We start from the raw sequence: 8,474 nt of genomic DNA, 5'->3' as shown, positions 1-8,474 counted from the left end.
TCACCATTCTTACTTCTATTTCAACATTATTCCATAATGTGATCGATTGGATCGCTCTCTGGGCAAAACAACCGTCACTGGTACGGACGCGTCCAGCTCGCCGGGCGGTGTGCACGTGTTGCGTTTGATAGAACCGGCTCAAATGAGCTGCCGCTCTTTGTTTCTGTCACTTTAAGACTGTCCCTGGGACCTAATCTCTTACTGTGTGCCTGACGGGATGCCAGGCACAATACCACCCACTCTCACAGTGACTCTGTGGGAGGGGGTTCTGTCATAGACAGGGCCGAGCTGCAGGGAGTGGTGCTGAACAATATGGGAGTCACATCCCCGCATGCTGTGTGCCAATGAAGAGGGTCAATGCCTCATAAAGGTCATCTGCGTGGTTACCCGGCAGCTCGGTGAACAAGAACTGGGTCATATTCAACAGGAAGCTGCTAAGTTATGCCCTTCATGTGTTGTGGTTTGAATGGGTGAAATCCAGCCAACTCTTTGCACAGTCTGTACAGCGACGCTTAATTTGTGGATTTGAACTCGTCTCATCTGAAACTGATGAGAGGGAGGCAAATTGTAGTGATGATGTAATCTACAGTCAAATCCTAGAGCTGCCCCAGACAATGGATACTGAACCCTCTCCTAACACGAACGCAGTGATTACATCGAGATATGGGGACGTTTTTTTATTCCAAAAGCCAGAAAAGTCCTCATGGAGCCTAATATCTCAAACAAAAAGTGTCTGATCCCCTCAAGTCACTCACTAATTTATTATCATAGAGCTGTTCCCGAGCCTCGTGCGATATCATTTTCAGCACAGCACACGTGCACTTTATCAATATTTTTGTTTGGTATTACTTGTACGATGAGGCCCATGAGAACAGCTTTACTCCGTTGATTGCCACCTTTGTTTTGGTTTTTTTCTTCAAGGACATTTCATGTTTTATTCTTCACAATCATTATTTAATAACATCACTGTCAAAACAGTCGTGATAATATTTTCCGGTTAGGTAGTAAGTAACCCATAAAGCTGTGTTCAAACCAAAAGCGGCGAGATTTTTCGCAACGTCCAAAATGAAACACAATGACACAATGACATAATGACACACAATCTTTTAATTGGAGGAATGTTTAACACTGGGCAATTTACTGTGTAGCATAAGTTGTGATGCTGGGATTTCCACTCCCACTAAAACACAAACACTACTCATGTAAACACCAACTTTATGCTGTCAAAAAAACAAACAGACGAGCACAGTTTGACTTTAATTTCAGGAAATATTTCCCACACACACACATACACACACAGCCATCATTAAGTGGCAGACTATTGTCAGCATCTTTAACGTAAGCGGCTATTTAAATTGTAATTCCATGTTGAGTTAAGAAATTAAACCACATTTTATGATGTAATTCATTCTGCAGTCTTCTCAGAATATGTCTCCAGTAATAATCTGATGGAAGCTTATCTTCATTTAAAATAAGAAATCACAAACAGTTCAACAAGTTAAGACCAAACAAATATGACACTGACAAAACTCAAAATGCCTTTATTTTCACATTGTTAGTCTTTTTATGCAGCTCACTCTTTTAAGCTCTTGAACCACGGTTAGCTTTTCTTCAGATGACCTTCTGTAACACATGCAAATGTATCTTTCACAGGAACATTAATAAGGAATCCGCTTTTTGCCTTCAAAGTCTCCGTCGTCTCTGCGCTGCACTTTTCTGCTGCTCACAAACACACTCTCGGTCCTGCGTGCCCGCCGGGCTGCGTGGACTTTATCGGGCCGACGCCGACTCAACGTTGGCGTCGTCTCTGCACTCAAACCCACAGGCTTTGAATATGAATACATTAATCATTTTATGGGATATTAATCGTCTTTCAACTACTGACTGAATTGCAGGCAATTGCATTTTCTGCGTGCCCACCCCGGGGGTTACAACAGGAATATGAAAATAATACCGCCTCCGTCTGACCTAAATGGTGCCGTTACCTAGTCGCACATTCTCATTTGCATGTTTCCGCTACCCGGGGTGGGTTTTCTTATGCGACCTGAAGGAATGTTATCTTCTCAAATAAACCTGCTATGCACATTCCCAAATATGCACACTTATGCTTGTGTAACTACTGAGCTGTCTGACATGGGGCACATATTCAGCCTGCAAAGAACACAGAGGAGTTTCTATCCATGATGCACTTCGAGCTAATCACTCTACATCCAGACTGGTTGCTGTCCTGGCTCCTGATTGGTGGAACGAGCTCCCCGCTGACATCAGGACAGCAGGGAGTCTCTACAGCTTCCGCCGGAAACTAAAAACACATCTTTTCCGACTATATCTGGATTAAAACACGGATTAGCACTTCAGTGGCACTTAAATGGCTCTTTTATTGTGGTACTTTTTTAGTTCGACTATGTTGAGGAAATGTTACTTTCTGTATTCTTGTTGTTCTTAGTTTGTACTCTAGGTTGAAATGCACTTATTGTAAGTCGCTTTGGATAAAAGCGTCTGCTAAATGACATGCAATGTAATTTAATGTAATGTAATGGCCGGTTCAGCTCCAGAGCATCGCCGCTCTGTCGGAACTGGATTGACTGTGAATCATATCAAAGTGCAAACATAGAAGTTATACAACAGAAATTACATTCTATGTTCTCTGGACCAGTAAAAGGAGATGCTTATTTAAGACAGTCATACAAATGTATATATTATTCATTATTTAGCTTGTAATGAAGTGGAATATTGATTATAATCTAGAGCCAGTCGGGGTCAGCAGCTCATTGTCTCGGTGTCTGACTGGATTTGTCTCCACGAGTCCTAAGTGCTGCTTGATCTGTTTCTCCACCTGTGTCTGTCTGTGTGTGTGTCTGTGTGTGTGTGTCTGTGTGTGTGTCTGCTCTATCCAAAGCGTTGGGGACCCATCTGTGTGTGTCCAATGGTGCCTGAAACATTAACATCTCCCCCCGTCTCCCCCATGAGACGCACACACTCCCAGACGGTCACTCTCTCACACACACAAACAACGAGCCTTCAGCGCGATTGGCTGGCTAACCAGCGTAATTAATTCGTAAACCATCTTTCATTCTTTTCATCTCCGTCAAACGCCAACATCTTGCCCCTCACTCATCTCTTGCCGTCCAACTGATCTTCTCCACCCATCCATCTCTCCTCACGTCCCCTCAAACCCCTCATATCCCCCCCCCCCCCTGTCTCTCTCCCTTTGAAACTACCTCTCTGAGCCATAATGGGGGGTAATTATGGCATTGCAGCCCCAGTGATGAGCAGAGGAACCGTGACACACGCGCCGAGTGTTGCCATCGAGACACACTTCTGTGACTCCGCGGGAGGGCATTAAGAAGGCGAGTGGGGTGGGGTGGGTGGGGGTGGGGGGACGAGACGAGTTAGGGGAAATGAAGAATGGAGGGGGGGCACAAAACATAAGAGCGACGTGGGAAGAAAGACAGCAGAAGGTGGCTGTCAGGAGTGCGGAGAGTCAATTAGTGTAAAAGGAGGACGAAGAACGGGAGAGGAGAGGAAGGGCTGCTCAAGAGTTTTATGGGTGGAGAGAAGAAGCAAAGACAGAAGGGAGGAGGAGAGTGCTGCCCGGATCAAGGGACTGAGCGAAGGGAACGAGAGGGAGACACTCGTGTGTTTCAGTGCAGGGAATCGACCCGAGGAAAGAGACGGAGGGAGACGTAAAGAGGAAGGGGGCGGACGGCCAAAAGAAGAAGGTTTTCTATCAATAAAAAAGAAAATAAAGGAGCACTTGCAAAGCAGTGGGCCACTCCGACCGGCAGTTCAGACCGTTTGTCTTGCTCGGCGTAACGAGATTGAATGCGTCTCTGTTGTGGGCTCCTCGGGTTGCGAGGCTGTTTATCACACCGCTGTGGCGGAGCGAGAGGAGCCAGCCACGGGTGGAGGGGGAGGAGGAGGAGGAGGAGGAGAACTTTCAATCACATTATTTTTTCGCTGATTCACCCACATTTTTGGAGAATTCAAAGTATGAACTCAAGGAGCGGCCAATGACAATCCCATTAAAGATTAAAATAGCTTCATTGCGGTCGACATATTGTGTCACACCTCGTCGCGTCCTTATGAGTGAATTACTTCGGCTGCCCAGCTTGCCCCTTTTAAATCAATATCAGCTTTTGTAATCAATTGGCAGCAGATGGTTTTTTCCATAAATGGGATTCGACTGAAACTTGAGGGGCAGCGCTCGAGCAAGAGTGCATTAGGGGCCCATTCCCAAAACAACAACGTCAATTAGAGTGCATATTAGAGAGTGTGTTTGTATCTGCGAGCATCATAGTGGATGCTGCTCTTGTGACTGTGCAAAAAAAAAAAAGTCCAAAAACAATCCTCCGCATTCACGGATCATCGGTCCGATGTGACTCAGCTTCCACCGGTCCACAGAACTCTGATGTCATCAACAAGGGTCGAGATGACCTCGTGGTCATTTGTCACCGGTGCCAGGATGTGAGGTGGGTGACGAGCACAGAGCGAGTGAGTCAGCTGTGTGTAGTTCGGTACAGAACGGATTATTCAAAAGAAGTCGCGGTGAAGGTGAAAGCTAAGAGCTTCGAATTATGCAAAACACAGGGACGAAAATGTTTGTCCCATTCTCCGTTATGCTCGTGTACGCTAAATTATTGCAGGTAGATTCTCAATTCGCAGAGGGACACATTCTAATATGTTGGGATGAAAACAGTTTGAATCACTAAGTGAGCAAAATTTAAACTTTTCATGTTTTTAACAAATATTTTTGGTAATTGAATCTCAAAATGAGTGGAGTCCACTTTGCTTTGTTACTTTACACGACTGTGCTTACTGGTGTTTTGTCTGGTTTCTGTTTGGAGGCCGCCGTGACCCGCTGACCCGTCTCAGCTCGGCCACGTGTGTGAGGTTGAATGGCAACGAAGCTGAATGAAACAATTCCCTTTAGCCAGTAAGTGTTGCTTTGCAGCTTCAATACATATCCTTTTATTATTCTACCTCTTCTGCCACCCACCCTCTCTCTCTCTCTCCCTCCCTCTCGCCTGCCCATCTCTTGTCTCAATGAACATTCTGGAAAGTCAAATCCTGCTCATCTGCATGCAGAGCGCCTCGGTTCCAGCTGTGAACGGATGATTGAAATGGAAATGGGAGAAAGAGCAGATTACGCTCCTCAAACGGCATGCGCTGCCTCCTGGCTGGCCCACCAGCCGAGTAGAGAGAGAGAGAAAAGGGAACACGGGTGGGTGGGTGTTAGGCAGCAACAAAGTGAGGAGGGGGAGAGTAAATGTGGGGGAGAAATAAAGAAGAGAAACAACAGTAAAATCGCTCGAAAAAAGTAGAGGATGGAGAACACAGACCAAGTGGAATAATCCACTCTGCAAAATGGTGTAAAACGAGATCAAGACGCTCTCAAAGACACCTCGTGTTCTTTATCAGACACACACACAATGGGCCAGACAAGAGCCATGAGAATGGACTCAGGCTGACCTTTGAGATGGCCAGACCTTGAACTTCAGGCGGTTTGGAAAGCCAGACCGACAGCGGCTGAAAGAGAAGAACAGCTGCGAGTGAAACATTGTGCTAGAAAGCAGAGATAGAGGCTCCACTTGTGAACGATATCAGAACTCACAGCACACTCGGGACATTGTGCTGAGAAATGACCGGAGAAGAGTCCAAACCAGCCGAGAGGTTTCTCGATGGGGAAGAGAGAAGTTAACGGTGTTTTTAAAATAAAGTTCTCTTTACATTATAATCAAAATATTGAAATGAACTTCAGTTTTACATACACTTTCCACATGTCAGGGGGGACCGGCAGTTGGGTACATTGATATTCATGAGATTCCTGTCCTGGTGCCCCACAGAGGAGTGGCGGGATTGACCTCAGCTGGAACCGCCAGATGGGAGAAAGACGAGAGAGAGAGAGATGTGTGTGTGTGTGTGTGTGTGTGTGTGTGTGTGTGTGTGTGTGTGTGTGTGTGTGTGTGTGTGTGTGTGTGTGTGTGGGAGGGGGGGAGAGAATAAACTGTGTAATGGAAAATGAAAAATGAAATAATGAGAAGAGAAAATGAGACGGAGAGAGAAACCAGGAGAACAATTTCTCCATCAGGACCCAGAGAGGCGTGACCCTGTGATTAGCAGGCCCGGAGGCGAGAGCACGACGTGACCCCCGTGTCGGACCGGACTTCTGCCACGGTGGTGGAATGAAATGCTCTCTCAGAAGAGGGGTCCCTGTGGGCTCCCGTGGAGGAAGAGCTTGATTACTGCGACTGCCGTGGGAGGTCAAGCGCTGCGTCCCTCCAACCCTGAAGTCGGGAATCCAACAGGTCCCAAATGGGACCTAATCACGGCTCTCATACCAGCGCAGTCGCAAAATACCGTCTCCGGTGTCATTATGTGCTAAAAGAGAAAATGTATGTTTGCCAAATGTGCACATTCAGCAGGTTTTTTGTCTTCATTTTTTTTCTTTTATTATTGGAAGCAGATTCCCAGGATATGTCTTGGTGAAGAACTGTGGGTGGAGAGGAAGCTTTGAAAGCAGCTCAGCAGTGAATACTATTTCTCCTAACAACCTCACCTCTCCGTCACACACACACACACAGACACACACACACACACAAAGACAGTAGTCTATTGACAAGAGGTTTATCTCTTCGGGGAGGGACGGTACCAAAAACAAAAGACAGACTGAAGGTTTCCCCGAGTCCAAGGTCACATATTCTTTTTCTTCTTCAATGATAGTGTGCTTGAAACAAGTGGCGGAGAAAGAAAAATGGAAACCGCCGAGACACGCAGCCAGTGGGGGGGGGAAAGAAAATCATTTAAGTGGAAGGAAAAAGATAAGAGTTTGTTGGCAAGAGTGAATATAGAAGGGGTGCAAGTAGGGGAGGAATGTGTAAAGGAAAACGAGGAGAGGCGGGGGAAATACAGTCGAGACGGTGTGGATGTTGAGAGAAAATAAGGGCATGTTTGTCCCTGTGTGTGTGTGGGGGGGGGGGGGGCATTAGACTGAGACGCAGAAGGTCAGTGTGTAAGAGACAAGTATAGCACACAGGAGCCAGAAAACGAGTTCCCTGAACTCTGCACCATTAAAGTCTCCTCTCTCACACACACACACACACAGCACACCTGGGTCGGGTGTCGTCAATGAAAGTCCGTCAAAAAGCACACACACTCAAACTAGCCGATCTCGTTCAATGTGGAGGAGGTGGAGCTGTGTGCGGCTTCATCTCGTTACTCCCCGAAATTAAATTAAGAAGCAGGCTAAAAGAAAAGTCACGAGATAATCACAATGAAGACACACACACATACCATAGGTATTATATTTAGCTTGAGATGTGACGTGCAGTCGGACAGCTCCACGCTGAGCACAGACTTAGAGGGGATGTGTAAACATGGCAGAATATTCAGAGGGCACTCGCTTTGGGTTCCACCTCCGTGTCAAGGGATTTATTAAATCTCGCTAAACTGTTGGAGACGGTAGTCTTATCGTCTTTTTATTAATAGTACAATTCCTGCATTGAAAACTTTACCGTACAAACAAATAAAAAAAATGTTAAGGAAAAAAAGAAGAAAACATGCTCGTCGTCAGCTATTGGTGTCATATTAATGAATTTTGATTGTTGAAATATTACTGTGTGAAGACTTTTAAGTTGAAGCTGGTCAAATGAAAGAAACTACCTTATAAACTGTTGAGCAGTTGAATATGAACAGTGCATTATATTGAATAAAATGCTCATATATTTCCCATGATAAAACGTAATCTCCAGCCGTCCTTATTGGAGTGAGGTATAAAGTAAAATATTTTCCTCTCAAGTATCATCACAACATTTAAATGGAGCGCAGTAAATGCAGTAATTGCAGTAAATGCACTGGCTTGTTTGAACCCGTCTGATCCGGTTTCCTGGCCTGCTGGATGTCACGTTCGACATGCTGCCATGTCTCCGGACCTCTTAGGCGAGTAGGATTCTATCAGAACTGTCCAAGAATACTAAAGCCGTAGCTTCCTATGATGCAATGTAAAGACAGACGTCACAGTTAGTTATTAAACATGTACTGATCCGATCAGAATGAACAATTCACCAATTACCTGTTTGAGACACATTTGACTGGTTCACTCTCGTCTATTCTCACTTTCCATGTATGGCTGTCAATGCTCTCATTCTTCCTCTCCACACTTTGATGATATCAAGAGGAAACATATGTTTCTACACTGGATTCCAATGGTCGTGTGACTTAACCCTCCTGTTACCTTCGGGTCAATTTGACCCCATTCAATGTTTAACCCTCCTGTTACCTTTATATTTACTGACATATTTTACCCTTGGGGTCAATTTGACCCCAGCAATTAAAACCTCCAGAAAATTATTAGAATTAATATTGTTTTCCAAGTTTAAGTGTGAGGTACTTTATGTTTGTTTGTTGACTACCTAAATAGCCCTTTAAATATATTAAAAAGTTGATATTTCTTATATGTTTGACACAGTGAAAAA

The sequence above is a fragment of the Pseudoliparis swirei genome, chromosome 22 (assembly GCF_029220125.1).
Source record: "Pseudoliparis swirei isolate HS2019 ecotype Mariana Trench chromosome 22, NWPU_hadal_v1, whole genome shotgun sequence".
NCBI lineage: Eukaryota > Metazoa > Chordata > Actinopteri > Perciformes > Liparidae > Pseudoliparis > Pseudoliparis swirei.
This window is presented reverse-complemented; position numbering follows the sequence as displayed.